The sequence below is a fragment of the Giraffa tippelskirchi genome, chromosome 7 (genome assembly GCF_054371585.1).
Source record: "Giraffa tippelskirchi isolate mGirTip1 chromosome 7, T2T-mGirTip1v1.2.pri, whole genome shotgun sequence".
Classification (NCBI taxonomy): Eukaryota; Metazoa; Chordata; class Mammalia; order Artiodactyla; family Giraffidae; genus Giraffa; species Giraffa tippelskirchi.
Genome location: NC_137281.1, coordinates 109,799,577 through 109,818,759, shown reverse-complemented (window position 1 = coordinate 109,818,759; position 19,183 = coordinate 109,799,577). Strand labels below are relative to the sequence as shown.

At 44.5% G+C, this 19,183-nt stretch overlaps 1 protein-coding gene and 1 long non-coding RNA gene across 12 annotated transcripts in view; one reads left to right on the top strand and one right to left on the bottom strand.

Annotated features, from left to right (window-relative positions):
- The window catches only part of TLN2 (talin 2), a 493,069-nt gene that overhangs the window by 47,689 nt on the left and 426,197 nt on the right, over nucleotides 1–19,183 (top strand). The gene's annotated exons all lie outside the window — the stretch shown is intronic.
- LOC145512861 (uncharacterized) lies at nucleotides 12,604–18,232 on the bottom strand. The gene is made up of 2 exons (XR_014058866.1): nucleotides 18,036–18,232; nucleotides 12,604–16,771 (listed from the first exon to the last, which is right to left on the bottom strand). It is a non-coding gene; the product is annotated as an uncharacterized LOC145512861 (long non-coding RNA).

The following is a 19,183-nucleotide window of genomic DNA, read 5'->3' as shown; positions in this document are numbered from 1 at the left end:
CTGGAACAGCAGTACAATGTTCCATTGGCTCTTCTATCTGGCTTCCTATTAATTGACATTTAGCTTGTTTCCAGTCTTCTGTTGTCCTATGCAATGCTATTGATGCAAACACACACACATTGGCACACAAGTTTGAACACATTTGTGGGATGAATTCCTAGAAGTAAAATGGTTGAGTCAGAGAGGGCATTCATCTTTAATTTGATATTTGCCAAACTGTCCTCCAAAAGGTATTGTCTAATCAACAATGCATAGTTTTCCTGTTTCTCTGCACCCTATGAATAGTGTGTTACCAAATTTCTTGGTGTTTTCTGATCTGCTGGGAAAAAATGGTATCTTATGTCAGTTATTATGTGTGAGCTTGAACATTTTTTTCTATGCTTAAATCATTTGTATTTTTCTGTTAACTGTCTCTTTGTTCTTTGCTCATTTGTCTGTTATATTGTTCTATCACTTATTGATTTCTAGTTGCTTTTTACATAGTCTGGAAGTGACTCTTCTGTTGCTTGATACAAATACTTCCCCTCATTGGATTTTGTTAGCTTTTTCCCTGCAGAAAACTTAATTTTTGTGGTTAAACTTAATTATTTCATGACTTGGGTTTTGTATCATCCTTCATGATATTGTTTTTGTCTGCCTTTTCTACTCTCTCTGGGTCTTTCTTGTGCCTAATTGTTTCAAAACTTATGTCATAGGTAGACACCTTTCTCCTGATTTCCATCACCCTCTGCATCAGACATCTTCTTCTAAACTCCTGTTTGACCTTCAGCTCTAATTAAATTCTCTGCCTATTGTCTGCTTGTACACTGACCTACAGTGTTCCCTGTAGGTTCCAGATACTGCTTTGTATTTTGGGATGCAGTGGCAAACACAGCAGGCATCTACCTTGTCCTTACAGAACTAGTTGAAAGCTTAGCCAGGATGTGGGGTTTGCTCCAAGAGTCACTGAAACTGGGATGAGGGCTGTTGAAGGACTGGGAGTCCTACCCTGGTCTGGGGTGGTGTGGTCATGAGGATGCTCAGGAGGGCTTCCTTCAGAGCATGTGTCTGAATGGAAGCCTGTAGCCTGAGTGGAGGTTGTTCAGACTCAAGGGAGTGGATGGCAAGGTGTCAGTGGAGGGGCACCATGGGGTCTTCTAAGTTGAGGAAGCTTCGGGGCAAGGCTGTGGAGTAGGAGGGCCTTAGAGAAACCAGAGAAGGCCACGGTGGCTGGAGCAAGTCTCTGAGAGGAGGCTCAAGGGGCCTGGCTGCTAGGGGAGGGTCTCATGGACTGTGTTACAGATTTGGTTATTTGCTCCACAATTCTTTGATTCTATGATTTCTCTTTCATGTGCATCCTCTAATATTTCCACAGAATTCCCAACACATTTGTTCAATAGACTTCTATCATGTTGGCTTTTTGTTTTGCGTGGTTCTGTTTTATCTCTTATTGATCATAAGCTGCTTTAGGTAAAATACCATCAAGACCTCTTGAAGAGAAGCTCCCATGCTACTGTGCAGCCTGCCAGCCGTCCAGGAGTATTTCCTGATTAGTACGTCATTGACAGCAGTGTTAGGAGTTAAGCAGATATGTGAACGGGTTTCATCTTCAGTTTCATATCCTGGTGGTTAGAGAGGCTGCTGAGAGGATTTAGGTGAGAGAAATCATGAGGCCAAATCGGCTTCTGTGGCCCAGAGTGTGGTGATGGATTAGTAATGTCTGTCATAGCACTGGGCGTGGATGTTACTATCATGGTGCTGTTTCTTTTGTCATTTGTGACCTGAAATGTTAATTATAAAGACAGGTACTCTTTTGCTCTGCTGCTCAGTTTCTGTTGGCAAAGGTACATTTGGGCAAGGGTCACGGTCATACCTCTTGCTTTGGGCGTGTGTAGAGCCATCTCCTTACTGGCATGAGCTTTTAATCCCAGCCTCTGCCTAAGGATACTAACATCTCTATTGTAGGTCAGGTTGCCTTTTTTTTCCCCCCCGTGTGACTAGATAGTTTCACAAAGCTCCAGGATTTTGTGTCCACCACATTGGCACAACAGCTTCTGAAATGTACTTTCCCCTTGAAATGACCAGAGTTAATAGCAGTGTCTGCAGAAATGTATTGATTAACACAGCTATGAATCATTTATGCTACAACTGTTGGTGCAGTGAATTGATTTGCAGGCTTGAGGGTTTGGGAGGAGCACCAGACATCTGTAGTCCATCCCCTTTCCCACCCCCACCTCTGGTGGGAGCTGCCCCGGTCCTGACAGCTCACAGGGAAGGGAGGCATTAGGAAGGATGTAATGGGATGAGCTCAGGGCCAGAAAGTATTCAGAGAAGCATCACAAGCCAGCCTTGGTCAGAGAGTCAAACTTACTTCCAAGATGTCTGGCGATGAGCCGGTCGGTGTTTGCTGCTCTAGAACTAGTCAACATGACCTAATCCAGTAGTGGTTACTCATGGAAAACAGAGGGGACACTGGGGAGCAGCTAGACCACCTCCTTGCTTTTTTTCATTTTTTGCACTTGCCAGAATATTTAAACAGACTATTTCATTTTACCTTGTGGAAATAGATATATCCTTGCAAGTGAAAGACAACCTTGCCTATAAAGGAAGGTCTCTTTGGAAGGTCCTTTCTTATACAAGGAAAGGAAAGTTGGGCTTCCTTGGTGGCTCAGATGGTAAAGAATCTGCCTGCAATGCAGGAGATGCAAGAGACACTGGTTCAACCCCTGGGTTGGGAAGATCCCCTGGAGAAGGGAATGGCAACCCACTCTAATATTCTTACCTGGAAAATTCAATGGACAGAGAAGCCTGGCAGGCTACAGTCCATGGGATCACAAAGAGTCAGACACGACTGAGGGACTGACACTTTCACACTTTCCTATACAAATTCCATTTGATTCCTCTCTCCTCTGTAGATGGAAGCATAGCTTTATGTGCTAGAGTATTGCTCTAAACATATGCCATCCTTTTCAGCATTGTGGAGTTGCTGATCTCCTTACTTCTGGGCCCTTGCAGTGTTTATATTTCATCTCGCACAGTTGGGTACATAGCTGATCTGTCCTGGTATCCAGTGTAGCTAGAGAAAGAGGGAAGTTGGAAGTGAGGGGGAGTCAGCATTCACTGTATTTAGGTCAAAGCTTGGGATTAAGGATGATTATGAGGCTCCTGAGACAGTGTGAAAACCCCCAAACGGTGCCTTTTTAAAAAAATGTATTTTTATTTATGTACTTGGCTACATCGAGTCTTAGTGGCAGCACGTGGGACCTTCGTTGCATCACTGCAGCATGCTGCTGCTGCTGCTAAGTCGCTTCAGTCGTGTCCGACTCTGTGCGACCCCATAGACGGTAGCTCACCAGGCTCCCCCGTCCCTGGGGTTCTCCAGGCAAGAATACTGGAGTGGGTTGCCACTTCCTTCTCCAATGCATGAAAGTGAAAAGTGAAAGTGAAGTCGCTCAGTCATGTCCAACTCTTTGTGACCCCATGGACTGCAGCCCACCAGGCTCCTCTGTCCACGGGATTCTTCAGGCAAGAGTACTGGAGTGGGGTGCCAGTGCCTTCTCTGCACTGCAGCATACGGACTCTCTAGTTGCGGTGCATGGGCTTAGTTGCTCCATGGCGTGTGGGATCGTAGATCCCCAGCCAGGGATTGAACCCACATCCGCTGCATTGCAAGGTGGATTCTTGACCTCTGGGCCACCAAGGAAGTCCCCCAAACAGAGCTTTGAGCAGTGAATGGCTGGTCTGCAGGGATCAGCCCTCCTCGCCCTGCTGAGTTCACTGTGAAAGGCCCAAGCCAAGGCAGGTACTTGGTGATCCCAAGGATGGGAGGAAGTGCCTCCCCAGGGACTCCTCTCTCTGCACCTGGGGGCTTCCTGCTTGGGGAGGGAAAGGCTTGTGGCTGACAAGCCTGTATAGTTGGCTCCTCCCAGCAGGAGCTCTGATTGGAGTCATGCTTCCTACTCTTCCCCTTTTCTTTTGTCCTTAGGAGAATTTACCAGTATAGTTGCAATTTAGATGTAATTGTTTGTAATAAAACTTTTCTTTTCTTTTTTTTTTTAAAGCTAATCAGGGGAACTTACAAATGGGTTATATTGTTACATGTGTGTATATATTTAGCATATGCATTTATAAAATCATACAGTGTAAGTAAACCAGGATCAGGGGCAGTAAATAGACAGCCCATGTGCTATCACTTTGTGCCTGAGGCAGATATTGTTAGAAAATCATGACATTTTCCTACCCTGGGTGTTGGCAGGTGTGATGAAGCCTGTGTTTCATCCTGGACATAGCTCGTCCTGAGGCATGGGTCATTTGACCTTTCCTGATCAGTCTACATGATGGGTCAGCATGCCACTAGACTCTGGAAGACCTCCAGTGGGAATAAATGTTTATTTCTGGTGAATGGCCAGAGTCAGTGACTCTGATTGTAAAAGCCTCTGGCAAGTGTCGGTCTTTTTCCCTTTGGGAGTGAGTTGTCATGTGGGAACACTGAGATTTTGGCCTTGATTCCAGTGAACTTGGCATTTCAAAAGTTGCTTTGGGATGAAGGCAGGAGCCTTTAGCGAGGGGACAAGAAAGTATTTGGTCTCCCTTGCAGCGGTCTCCGGGTTAACCAGGGTCAAGGTTATTCTAGGGACAGGAACTCCTGTACTTGGACAGGAGTGCTGACAGCATGCAAGGCAGGGCTCTGTGTCCAGTGACTGAGCTGAACAGCTGGGATAGTCTCTTGATTCACTACGTTCAGACATGTTCATATGTAATCAACATGTGTTAGTAAAGAACCCACTGTGTGTGAGACACTGAGCTCTCTGTCCTGTGTTCCTTCTCACCACCTCCCCAGCTTCGTGTGCCGTGTTGTCCTTCAACAAGGACAACAGTTCAGACCTCTCATGAACTTGATTCTTTCCACTTCCCAGAGGTTACATATAACCTAGACTTTAGCATCTAATCACTGCCAAATTAACATACTAGATTTATGGTGCACCTTTGCCTGTTCAGACTCCTTACTCCTGAACTTGAGATAGAGACCAAGCCATTCTTGATTCTTATATATCTTTTGGGTGCTGTTTGTTGTTGTTGAGTCCCTAAGTCGTGTCCGACTTTTTTGTGACCCCATGAACTGTAGCCTGTTAGGCTCCTCTGCTCATGGGATTTCCCAGGCAAGAATACTGAAGTGGGTTTCCATTTCCTTCTCTGAGGGATCTTTCTGACCCAGGAATCAAACCCGCATCTCCTGCAATGACAGGCGGATTCTTTACCACCGAGCCACCAGGAAGCCTGTATCTTTTAGGTAGGTTAGGCCTAAAGGTAGATCCTATTCCTTGGGTGAGGTGCATCTTGTAACTTAGGAAGAGCATTGTCCTCTCAGTGGGTCTGTAAATATAACCGAATAGCAGAGTATTTTTTTTTTTTCTGGAAATAGACCCATAGCCTGAAGGGTGGTAGAGTGGTGCTTGTACCCAAGGACAAGGGAGGGTAGTGCTGGCTGTCCTTCACTGCTCTGGGGAGGGTTTCCATAGCAACCGCATTACTCTCTCCTCCTATTCCCATTCTGTCCCTATCTTGCCCTTGGCTATGGACTCCTAGATCATCATAGCAGAATTATTGACCACTATGCCTCTACTTAAGATTGATACCTCCCATCTCAAATGGAGCTGTCATGCCAAGCAGCTTGTGGTATGGGTGCACATCTGCTATTCTTTCAGCAGTTTAGCTCCTTGAGGCTATTTCAACCTTTTTTTATCCTCCCGTGTGGTGCTTAGCAAATGTTGAAAGCATGAATCAGTGACTATTATAGGGAATACTTTCCTGAAGGAAGCAGCCTATAAAACAAGGCTATTTCTATCTTTTGGAAGATGGCCCGTGGTAACAAAGTTAGGGTCTGGATATAGTCACATTGGTGTAGAATAGACACCTTGTTCAGCAAGCACTTTCTCAGTTTCTGGCCTGTTTCATATTCATGCTCTGGGACAGCGTTTCCTAACGTGTGTGCATCTTTGAACTAGTGCAATGTCAGGTGTTGGTAAGTACAGGGAGATTTCAACACATGAACGGATGAAATTTGCCATGAAGCTATGAGGTTGAAGCTCCAGGATCCCTCAAATAGGGGGTCCCTACCAAGGCTCTGCACCTAATCTTGTATTCTTTCTCCTAAAGAGAGCTTTCTAACTTGAGTAAGGTTCAGGTGGCCCCACCCATGAATACAAGTACAAAACACAGAGTTGAACTATGATAACTGAGCTTAAAAAATAAAACACAAAAAAGCCTGCAGAACTTGTCAGAGCCTTTAATGTATGAATATCTGAGGGGGGAGGGTATAGTGCTGTTTCCCAAACTTTTATTAAAAAAGTACTTTGTTTGCTAAAGAATCTCATAGTACCCCCATCAAAGTGAAACACATATTAAATACTGTGAATCAGAAAATTAGGGCATGACCTGGCCAGCTGTCTCATAGCTGCTCATGTGAGCTGACGGTATATCTTCTCAAGTTGATATTTGGTGACATTACATTGGTGGCTTTATTTGGCTTTGGTGAGAGTATTTACACCGTGGAGATCTGCAAACCTGCCCTCAGTTAGAACTTGACTTCTCGCTTTATTCTATCTGCTCCTTGGGGCAATTATCAGAAGGTGATGCTTGTTCACAGTAAGGGCATAAATGACTTTGTGCACAGTCTCTCAGTCATGTCTGACTCTTTGCGACTCCATGGACTGTAGCCCACCAGGCTCCTCTGTCCGTGGAATTTTCCAGGCAAGAATACTGCAGCAAGTGACCATTTCCTCCTCCAGGAGATCTTCCTGACCCAGGGACTGAACCCACATCTCCTGCATTGGCAGGTGGATTCTTTACCACTGAGCCACCAGGGAAGCCCATAAATAGCTTTAAAGAATGTTCACATGAAAGACTGTTGAGGTGGACTCATTATTTTAAACTACTCCTGTTCTTTTGAAAAATGGGTGTTCATACGTCCTACTTCCCAGAGGAAAATTTATGTTTTTATCTCATTGGAAATGAGCTTAAGTATTTCAGGTATATACTCTACCTTGGAAATAAAAACATTTTGCTAGTATAACAAATTACCTTAAACTTACTAATTTAAAGCAACACAAAATTATCTTCATAGTTCTGGAGGTCAGAAGTCCTAAAAACAATGCGTCAACAGGGCTGTGCTCCTTCTGAAGGTTCTGGGGGAGATTCTCTTTCCTTGACTCTTCCAACTTCTAAATGCAGCTGGCATTCCTTGGCCTGTGGCCTCATCTTCTGAGCCAGCAGCATAGCATCTTCCAAGGTTGCTTTTTGACCTCTGCTTCCAGTGTCACTTCTCCTTTCTTCTGACCTAGACACTTCTTTTAAGGACTTTGTGATTATATTGGGCCTAGCTGGATAATTCAGGATGCTGTCCCCGTCTCAAGTTTCTTAATCACATCTGCACACACTCTTCTGCTATGTAAGGTATCATTTGCACAGGTTCTAGGGATTAGAAGACTATCTTTTGGGGGAAGGGCATCACTCAGCCTGTCACAGTTTATGTGTTATATGTGTGTGCACTTAGTTGTGTCCAACTCTTTGCAACCCCATGGGCTGTAGCCCGCCAGGCTCCTCTGTCCATGGAATTTTCTAGGCAAAAATACTGGAGTGGTTGACACTTCTTCCTCCAGGGGATTTTTTGACCCAGGGATGGAACCTGGGTCTCTTGTGTCTTCTGCATTGACAAGTGGATTCTTGACCACTAGCGCCACCTGGCAAGCCCCTAATATGTTATTTTTATTCTTTAAAAGATCAGATTTATAGATGCTGTCTAATATTTTTTCTTACTACAGTGTTTGTTTTTCATACATGCCCTTCCTGTTGCCTTAACTGTTTTCTAATATAAAACTACTATTTGTTTTACCGTCATCAGCAATTTCTGTTGGACAATGACCTTTACTGATAAAAGTTATGCATTCTTTGTTTAAAATGTTACAGCTTGGGCAAAAGGAAAATACATTAAGTTAGGAAGGAGCTCTTTATTAAACCTGTTACAGAGGAGTTGTTTTCTTGTTGAACAATTTTTATTCCCAGCTACCTCAAAAGAGACCTAATCAAAATCCTCTCAAGTTCCTAAACCTGAAATGAAAAAATAAAGGAGCATTGGGAGGAGGAGAGAGTAGGGTGTGAATGCAAACTCTGGTTTTTCCTGTTTGCCTTGCTGGTTGGAGAGACTGGGGATCATTCTGAAGGGTGCCTGTAGCATGGGAGTCTGGTTCCCAGCAGTTTATCCATCAGTGTAAACAGAGTTCACCATTCAGTCAGCAAACCTTTGAGTACCTGCTGATACAAGCCTGGGAGCAACCTTCCCAGTTCATGATGTAATAGAGCAGGGTGAATCTGCAAAGGAGACTAGGATGGTATGGCCAGAGAAGGAGGAGGAAAACAGTGGGGATGGGCAGTGTTACGGAGGTGAGTGAGGTTAGGAATTCTGGGTGCTGGTGAGAGGATAGGATGAGGGGTTCTGAGACATGGACTTTGTCTTTACCAACATGAGGTCATTGGTTACCTTTGCTCTGTCCACAGAGGTGACAAACTGTATGTGGACCGAGCCTTCAGATGGTCTTGGCCCCATGGATGCTGTGCTTTTTATTTATTATTATAATTTTATTTTGTTTTCTGACCATGCCACAAGGCATATGGGATCATAGTTCCCCAACCAGAGACTGAACCTGCACCCCCTGCATTAGAAGCACAGAGTCTTCCATTGGACCACCAGGGAAGTTTTGATGTTGGGATTCTTGTCTATAAGGTAAGGGATAAGTTCCACAAAGGAAGTATAGTAATAGTAGTCTTTATTTTTATTTTAAAATTTTATTTATTCATTTTTTGGGGCCATGCTGCATGGCTTGTAGGATCTTAGTTCCCTGACTAGGGATGGAACCTGGGCTCTAGCAGTGAAACAAGTCCTAACCACTGGACTACCAGGGAATTCCCTAACAGTAGTCTTCAGATTTTTATAAGGCCATTGTCTTGGAGCTTTGGTGATTTACCATCTTTGTGAGGACTATTCCCATTCTCAGTAATTTATCCAAATGCAATAAAGTAGATTTTGAACAAATTGATATTTCTACTTTCTAGAGACCCATCGGAGAAGGCAATGGCACCCCACTCCAGTACTCTTGCCTGGAAAATCCCATGGACTGAGGAGCCTGGTAGGCTGCAGTCCGTGGGGTCGCTACGAGTCAGGCACGACTGAGCGACTTCACTTTCACTTTTCCCTTTCATGCACTGGAGAAGGAAATGGCACCCCACTCCAGTGTTCTTGCCTGGAGAATCCCAGGGACGGGGGAGCCTGATGGGCTGCCGTCTATGGGGTCCACAGAGTCGGACACGACTGAAGCGACTTAGCAGCAGCAGCAGAGAACCATCATTGCTTAGTCCTCTTTTCTTTGTCTTCATTTCCAACACCAGCATAAGGATATTAGCGACTAGCTCAGTCAACAGGTCTTAACCCCGGTGTCCTGACTCACTTCTGCGAGTCACAATCAATTGTGAGCCGAGTTGAAGTGATTTGCTACTGATTATTGGTTAAGACGCCATCCTTTTGGGTGACCTACTGGAAAGTAGGAAGCAAAGTGATTCCTGTAATAAGATCGTTTTCCCTTGTATGGTTTCTAATATGCATTATGGAGTGGCTTGGAAAGGGGAGAAAGAGTACAATGCTTGTGCAGCATTGCCTGACATCTGCAGTGTCTGTGCCTGGACTGAGAACTTCTGAGCCCCTGTGAGGAACTTAAAGTCTTAATACAAAGAAGCACAGTGTATGCTTTATTTTGTTTCTAAATGTGGGAGAAATTGCATTTATTTATTTATATTTTTGGCTGCACAGGCTCTCTCTGTTTACAGGGTGCAGGCTTAGTTGCTCTGTGGCATGTGAGATCTTAGTTCCCCAGCCAAGGGTCGAACCCAAGTCCACCTGCATTGGAAGGCAGATTCTTAACCACTGGACCACCAGGGAGGTCCCACAATGTATGCTTTAACAGTCACAGTTACTGTGTCTCATAGCCCTGGAGTTACCAGGAGAATGCTCAGTGTCAGCTGTACAAGTCAAGCACTGAGGGATTCTGGAACAGGAGAGAGAATGGCAGGCTTGGGTAAGAGGGGGTTGGAGAGTCTGTGTCGGAGGAAATTGACCTTTAGGAGTAGAGTGAAATCTGTTGAAATGTCCGTTGGGCAGTCCCTTGCAAATGAGACAGTTGGCTCCAGACCTCCAGAACTGTAGTTCACATCTGTGTCTGTGGGCTGGCGTCACCTGTGGGCTTTGTGAAAATGCTGAGATCTGCGCTTTTGGAGGTCTTGCTTCTGTATTAGCAGATGACACCGCTCCCCTGCTTTCTCCCCAAGTGGTTCTGATTGATATAGATCTGCTAGGATTGAATCCATGTCACTTTGAGACTAGTGGAGGAATAAGAGGTATCACGGTTTTATCACTGGACATCTTTAGGAAGTAGTAGATTCACTCATGTACATGTGTGCACAAGACACATATACTTTTTTTTTTTTGAATGTTTTGGCTGTACCTTGTGGCATGTGGGATCTTAGTTCCTTGACCAGGGATCAAACCTGCACTTGTTGCAGTGAAAGGTGGATTCTCAACCACTAGACCACCAGAGAAGCCCCCGCACCTCTGGTATTACTTGAATCTTTTTTCATTTTAGTTCTTTACTTGGTAAGATTGTGTCATGCTCCCTAGGGTATTCAAATCACTGAAATTCATTCTTTTACCTACTGGAAAACCAGCTGGAACCTGAAAGGATAAGGCTTCCTTAAATTACGGAGGGAAGACTAAGGAGTTGCAAGACCTGGGTTCTTGTCATGGTTCTTTGATTAACTTTTTATGACATTGGACAGTCCATTTTACATCTCTGGACTTTAGTATACATACATACATATATATGTGTATGCGTGCAGGTGGTGATGCCGTGGACTGTAGTCTGCCAGGCTTCTCTGTCTATGAGATTTCTCTGATGAGAATACTGGAGTGGGTTGCCATTTCCTCCTCCAGGGTATCTTCCTGACCCAGGGATTGAGCCAGCGTCTCTTGCATTGGCAGGCGGATTCTTTACCACTGAGCCACCTGGGAAGCCCTTTTTATATATATGTGTGTGTGTGGTAGTGTGGTGGTGTAGTCACATCCAATGCTTGTGACCCCATGGACTGTAGCCCTCTAGGCTCCTCTGTCCATGAGATTTCCCAGATAAGAATACTGGAGTGGGTTGCCATTTCCTCCTTGAGGGTAGCTTCCCAACCTAGGGATCCAACCTGGGTTTCTTGCATTGCAGGTGGAGTCTTTACTGACTGAGCCACCAGGGAAGCCCATATGTATATAGAAACTCGATGATTTGAGGTTTTAAAAATCATATATTCTAAGACACATGTGTTTTATAATGTCAGAGCTAATACTTTAAAGAATTTGAGTGTATCTCTACAGCAGGTAGACTTGGGGCTGCTAGAAACTCAAAGGCATGTAAGACATGATCTTAGCTTAAAATGAATGTTCTACTTAAGATAATACCCAAATGCATACAGAACTAAATAACAAAAGATTAAATAACTATTCAAGTCACTTAAATAGCATATTATAAGATGTGACATAATGAGTTGTTGAGTGAATGGGATAGCTCAGCATTTCCCTACATCTTCTGTAGATCTTCAGTTCTGCAAGTCAGTAATAGATTTTCCTTGACAAACAGGTTCCTACGTCAGTTGCATTTAGAATAGGTCAAATAAAATTGAACAATTTATTAAAGACCTCAGAATCATAATCTCCATAATGAATACACAGCTGCATAATCTTTGGTTTCTCAGACTTTATTGTTCAAGAAACCTTTTGTTTCCTTTAATGGAGTGGGATGCAATTTGGGAAGTTGTATGAGTGATGTACATTAGGAGTTTAAAGTGGGGAGAGGTGGCTTCAAGCAGGATGGCCAGGGAAATACATGGAAAAAGCTGTGACTGAGTTGGCAATACAAGTGACTGGAAGGGCACAGGACCCCGAACCCCTTTCTTCAAAGGCTCAGTCATCCTTGGAAGTGCTCCTTTGATAAAATTAACCCCTCTCAAGTTCCAAATCCCTTGAGGTATTAGGGGACCTGACTTCCTACCACTACTCACTCCAGTGCTTTTCTGTTTTTATACCAGCTTAATCGGTCCACAGTAAGCTGGTTTCTAGGTTCATATGGCAGCCTACTCCAGTGTTCCTGCCTGGAGAATCCCAGGGACGGGGGAGCCTGGTGGGCTGCCGTCTATGGGGTCGCACAGAGTCGGACACGACTGAAGCGACTTAGCAGCAGCAGCAGCAGCTTCATACTTGGCTAATGTGCTGTTGTGAGGGGCTGCTGGCACTTATCTAGAACTTGGCTGCTGCTTATCTACAGTGAGCCAGGGTTGAACTGCTGAGGCTGGCCCGGGGACTAGCTGCAGTGTCACCCGCGGCAGCCCCTCCCCAGGTTACTAGTGGAGAGTCCTCCGGAGGGGCCTAGGTATCTGTACTTTCAGCCCACCCCCAAGGCTGTGGATTTAGGAGTTGAACTTGGAAGCCTGTCTCTGGTTGGGCCCACTGAGCCTATATATTCATGAGATTCCATTGGAGCCTTTGAGTCCAGAGTTGCCCTGGGGAGGCCTGGGGAGACACCAGTGCTGTAGACTACAGGCTCACAGCAGTGAAGAACAACAGAGTTCCCGGTTGTTAAGGCCCTAATTCCATATAGCTTCCCTCAAACAAGTACATCCCAAGTCTAGATATAATTAGGTAGCAGTTATTGAATTGAGTCAGTCATTTGCAAATGTAGTTATAAGAATGCATGATCTTATTAGAGCCATCCAGGGAGGGAAGAATGAGACTTGAAGTGGGCAGGCTGGAAGGGGCCTCTCCTCCTCATTTGGTTGATTCTGTTATGTGTCTGCTTTTCCCTCTAGTGCCCTTGCAGTCACATGTTTCTTGTCTAAAACCCATGAGGTGAGAGGTTGACCGCTTCTGATTAAAGGCTGAAACACTTGAAATCCATTGGAGGAGAAGACATTTATGTTTTAATCTTATGGTGTAGCTAATAGTTTTAATCAAAGAATTTTATTTTTTTAAATTTTTTTAAGCACAGCAGGCTCTGTGATTGAGATCCAAAAAATCAGAAATAAGCTTTGGTTGTTAGGCATCACAATTTTGGAAAGAGTCTCTAGACTCACCAATCTGTTACTCCAAATATAAAGTAAGAAAGCCCAATACCAGGGACTTCCTTGGTGGCTCCTTGGTAAAGAATCTGCCTGCCAGTGCAGGAGACATGGGTTTGATCCCTGATCCGGGAAGATCCCACATGCCACGAGGTCCCTAAGCCCATGCACCACAACTACTGAAGCCTGCACTCTAGGGCCCGTGCTCTACAAGAGAAGCCACTGTAATGAGAAGCCCGCTCACCGCAAGTAGAGACCAGCCCTTCTCGCCACAACTAGAGAAAGCCTGTGTGCAACAACAAAGACCCAGCACAGCCAAAAAGTAAAAATAATAAATAAAAGAAAGCCCAGTATCTGAGCCCAAGTTCTGACCTAGTTTAAAATGTTAAAATGCAGCTTATCCTATTAACAGATGACTAAGATGGTGCATTCTCTTCCAGTTTCTTCTCCTTTATTTGCATTGGGGGCTTCTTTCTCTCTTCAGGCAGAGAGAGGGTATTATTGGCGTGATTTTGCAGGGCAACTAGCTGCTGCTTTTTGCATCCCTTGGTATGGTATATCAGCTTTGCCATTTATAGGGGGGAATGGGCTTTTGATGTATAGCAAAAAGAACTAATTTTAATATAAAATACTGAATTCTGAGTATTATTCTTTGACAGTAGGAAAAATAACTTGTCAGTGAGCATTAGTTTTCAAAGCCTGAAGTAAAGTGGCTTAATTTCCCAAGAGAAGCCTTAGAGATAGACCAGCTCTTAAAGGAGGAGGCCCACGTGGCTGGTGGGTGATAAGTGGAGGTGCCTGGTATTGTAGTTTCTCACGAAGGGAGTCTGTGAAAGTCTTGTGCATAAAGGGAATCCTTTGTTTCTGAAGGATGCTCTGTGCCAGAGTTTGGTCCTGACGCTGGCATCTTCCCTTTCACTCCTCTCTCTGCTACTGGAGCCTCAGGGCTGAGGTGGGTGCTTGAAAGGCAGGTGAGCTGGCACAAGGAAGGGGGTTGAGAAATCACAGTTGCTGCTATCAGGACCACTCAAGTGTTTTGAGCCACTGGCCCTGGAGTGCCAAGTTCTCCTCAAAAACAAAGAGAACCTCTGCCACAGCTATGCATAGTGAAGACAAGAGAAAGTTGGAAGGTGGCTGGGCTTCCAGACTTCGTATTCATAGTCAAAGGTGTGTCGTTGGATGATTGTTGGTCTGTATTTTCTGATTTACTCACTGTCCCCTACCCCATCCCCCTTCCCCTTCCTTCTTGCTTTTTCTTCCCTGTCCTGGTTGTAAAACAATTTGCATTCCTTGTCCTCAAGTTCTGGCACACAGTTCATTGTGTGTTGCGGCTCCAGTGCTGCTCAAGTGGCCCTGGTTGCATATATAGCTGGACCCCAACTCACTTTTCTAATGTTGTTTTCTTTCATTTCCTGCAAAATCTTTGCTCTGGCCCGCCAGTTTCCCAGCTGATCTCTCAGCGTGTCTTTGGAGTCCTCACCCTTAAGCTCTGAATCAGAAAAGACCCTGATCTGGAACCCTCTTCTCCCCACTAATCACTCTCTTCCCTTTGATAGCAGATCCTGTTTTCAGATGGTGAGGGGACCAGAAGCTGGCATCACTCTGGTGCATTGGAATATTATGAGCATGGCTGAGTGAGCAGGCAGATTCAGAAGCTGATGGTGTCTGAAAATCACCATGTTTATAGAAGGAAGTCTTATTCCTTAGTTAACTTGGAAACAAGTTCAATATGTATTGAGCGATACATATTGCCTGTATGTATATTCAGCAGCTGTACGTTCAGTTGCTCAGTCACGTCCGATTCTCTGTGACCCCATGAACTGCAGCATGCCAGGCTTCCCTGTCCTTTACCATCTCCCAGAGCTTGCTCAAACTCATGTCCATTGAGTTGCTGATGCCATCCAACCATCTCATCCTCTGTCGTCCCCTTCTCTTCCTGCCTCAATTGTTCCCAGCATCAGGGTCTTTTCTAATGAGTCAACTCTTCACATCAGGTGGCCAAAGTATGGGAGCTTCAGCTTCAGCATCAGTCCTTCCAGTGACTATTCAGGATTGATTTCCTTTAGGATTGAATGGTTTGACTCTTAGCAGTCCAAGGGACTCTCAAGTATCTTCTTCAACACCACAGTTCAAAAGCATCAGTTCTTTGGCGCTCAGCCTTCTTTATGCTCCAACTCTCATATCCATACATGACTACTGGAAAAACCATAACTTTGACTATACAGACCTTTGTCAGTAAAGTAATGTCTCTGCTTTTTAATATGCTATCTGGGTTTGTCTTAACTTTTCTTCCAAGGAGCAAGTGTCTTTAAATTTCATGGCTGCAGTCATCATCTACAGTGATTTTGGAGCCCAAGAAAATAAAATCTCTCACTGTTTCCATTGTTTCCCCATCTATTTGCCATGAAGTGATGGGACTGGATGTCATGATCTTCATTTTTTGAATGTTGAGCCTTAAGCCAGCTTTTTCACTCTCCTCTTTCACCTTTATCAAGAGGCCTTTTAGTTCCTCTTCGCTTTCTGCCATAAGGGTGGTGTCATCTGCATATCTGAGGTTATTGATATTTCTCCCAGAAATCTTGATTCCAGCTTGTGCTTCATCCAGCCGGGCATTTCTAATGATGTACTCTGCATATAAGTGAAATAAGCAGGGTGACATATACAGCCTTGATGTACTCCTTTCCCAATTTGGAACCAGTCTGTTGTTCCTTGTCTGGATCTAACTGTTGCTTCTTGACCTGCATACAGATTTCTCAGGAGGCAGGTAAAGTGGTCTGATATTCCCATCTCTTTAAGAATTTTTCACAGTTTGCTTTGATCCACATAGTCAAAAGCTTGAGCATAGTCAATGAAGCAGAAGTAGCTGTTTTTCTGGAACTTTCTTGCTTCTTCTATGATCTGATGGATGTTGGCAATTTGATCTCTGGTTCCTCTGCCTTTTCTAAATCCAGCTTGAACATCTGGAAGTTCACGGTTCACATATTGTTGAAACCTCACTTGGAGAATTTTGAGCATTACTTTGCTAGTGTGTGAGATGAGTGTAATTGTGTGGTAGTGTAATTGTGTAGTTGAACATTCTTTGGCATTGCCTTTCTTTGGGATTGGAATGAAAACTGACCTTTTCCAGTCCTGTGGCCACTGCTGAGTTTTCCAAATTTGCTGGCATATTGAGTGCAGCACTTTAACAGCATCATCTTTTAGGATTTGAAATAGCTCACCTGAAATTCCATCACCTCCACTAGTTAACTTGGAAACAAGTTCAATATGTATATAAATATTCAACTTGGACCTCCAGGTTATGAAGTTGGCTATTCAGCTTTTCCCCACCAAACATTATATTGTGAGCATTCTCATGTATCATTGAATTGCTCTAACATTTATTTTTTTAAAAGCTTAAATCTGGCCTCTGTTTTGTGTGTGGTATGAGGATCCCCTTCCTTTGGGATTGCTTGGGGTACTTGCCAAACCTTGTGATCCCTGGACCCTGCACTAGACAGAGAGCGGAATCTGGGGATGGGGTGGGCGTGGCGTGGGAATCCCCATTGTGATTCTGTGGCTCAGAGAGGTAAGCGGACCCCTGCTAAAGACCAACCCCCTTGTCCCTCTGTCTGCCCTGCCGACATAAATCACAGCAGGATCCTCCATGACCCACCTCCCAGAATATTGGAAATAAAAGCAAAAATAAACAAATGGGACCTAATTAAAATTAAAAGCTTTTGCACAACAAAGGAAACTATAAACAAGGTGAAAAGACAGCCTTCAGAATGGGAGAAAATAATAGCAAATGAAGCAACAGACAAACAATTAATCTCAAAAATATACAAGCAACTTCTGCAGCTGAATTCCCGAAAAATAAATGACCCAATCAAAAAATGGGCCAAAGAACTAAACAGACATTTCTCCAAAGAAGACATACAGATGGCTAACAAACACATGAAAAGATGCTCAACATCACTCATTATTAGAGAAATGCAAATCAAAACCACAATGAGGTATCATTTCACACCAGTCAGAATGGCTGCTGTCCAAAAGTCTACAAGCAATAAATGCTGGAGAGGGTGTGGAGAAAAGGGAACCCTCTTACACTGTTGGTGGGAATGCAAACTAGTACAGCCACTATGGAGAACAGTGTGGAGATTCCTTAAAAAACTGGGAATAGAACTGCCATATGACCCAGCAATCCCACTGCTGGGCATATACACCGAGGAAACCAGAATTGAAAGAGACGCGTGTACCCCAATGTTCATCGCAGCACTGTTTACAATAGCCAGGACATGGAAGCAACCTAGATGTCCATCAGCAGATGAATGGATAAGGAAGCTGTGGTACATATACACAATGGAATATTACTCAGCCATTAAAAAAAATACATTTGAACCGGTTCTACTGAGATGGATGAAACTGGAGCCCATTATACAGAGTGAAGTAAGCCAGAAAGAAAAACAACAATACAGTATACTAATGCATATATATGGAATCTGAAAGATGGTAACGATAACCCTATATGCGGGACAGAATGAGAGACACAGATGCATGGAACAATTTTATGGACTCTGAGGGAGAAGGTGAGGGTGGGACGTTCTGGGAGAATGGCATTGAGACATGTGTATTGTCATATGTGAAACAGAGCACCATTCAATGTTCGATGCATGTGACAAGGGCTCGGGGCCGGGGCAGTGGGATGATCCAGAGGGATGGGAGGGGGAGGGAGGTGGGTGGGGGGTTCGGGAAGGGGAACACATGTAAACCCATGGCTGATTCTTGTCAATGTATGGCAAAAACTATTACAATATTGTAAAGTAATTAGCCCCCAAGTAAAATAAATAAATTTATAAAAAAAAAAAAAAAAAAAGACCAACCCCCTTGTCCCTCTGTCTGCCCTGCCGAGTCTTGTGTGAGGAATGAGGGGTCATTGTGGCTGCTTAGGTGTCTGGCCAGGTCAGGGTCAGATTGGGCAAGTAAGAGCTGAGAAGAAACCGGATTCCTAAAGGACTTATGGTGAGCCCCTCCACCCTCAACCCATCCCCCTGCAAAAAAAAAAAAAAAAAAAAAAAAAGCTTATGGGTTCCTGGGAGGGAGAGTCTACACAGCCCTGAGGACCGACACAGGGATTGACTAGGACTGAGTGAGGGAGCCTCCCTGCTGTCTCCAGACAACGTGTGGACCCTTGCACAGGTTTGTGGCCTTTGAAAATATTTTCTAGCCCTTGACTCTGCCTGGGTTTTATTTTTTTTAACTGTATATGTCAGAGCCATTTCTGAAGTCCCCAAATCTTGTTTTGTCTGGCCCTTGCAAGGCAAGTGACCTGTAACTTTACACCAGAACGTGTTTGAAGTGACCTCTGGCCTGGAGCCTTTAGAGTCGGGTGGTGGGAGGGATATGTATGTGACCTCACTGTGTGAGTGGATGGGAAAGAACCTTTTCTCAGTCCCAAAGGAGTCAAACTTGGTTTTTCTCCCTTCATTGTCTTTCATCCATTATGTGGCTTTTTCACTTTCCTGAAGGCAAGTTCAGAGCCCTAAGGCCTGGTTACTGTTTCAGAAAAGAGAAGTGTGCCAACTGCAGAGATGGCGTGGGGCTTAGGGCTCCGCTTCCGCAGGCTCAATGGCCTCCCTGATGCCGTGGAGATGACCTTTCCTGACTCTCTTGAGTTCTGTTCCTGGGAGGTTTCTAGAGCCTATTGAAGGCTGAGTGGAGGAAGATGACGCGACCTAAGAACACAGGAGCAGGGCAGGTGCAGCGGGGGGTGGGGTGCCTCTGCGGGGCCTTGGGAGGCTCGGATGGATGGGGCCAGCTGGGTATAAGGACTCACCCACCCCCCCTCGCCAATCTTGATTTTCATCCGTGTCTTGCTGATGTGATTTCCTCACACACTGTGAGAATCTTAGCAGCAATACCTACTCCATGAAGTTAGAGATAAATTAGGCTGAAGGGAGGGAAAAACTACTAGCTAATGTGGAAATGAGGAGAAAATTGGCTAATTTAAAAGAAAGTTGTAAAACATACA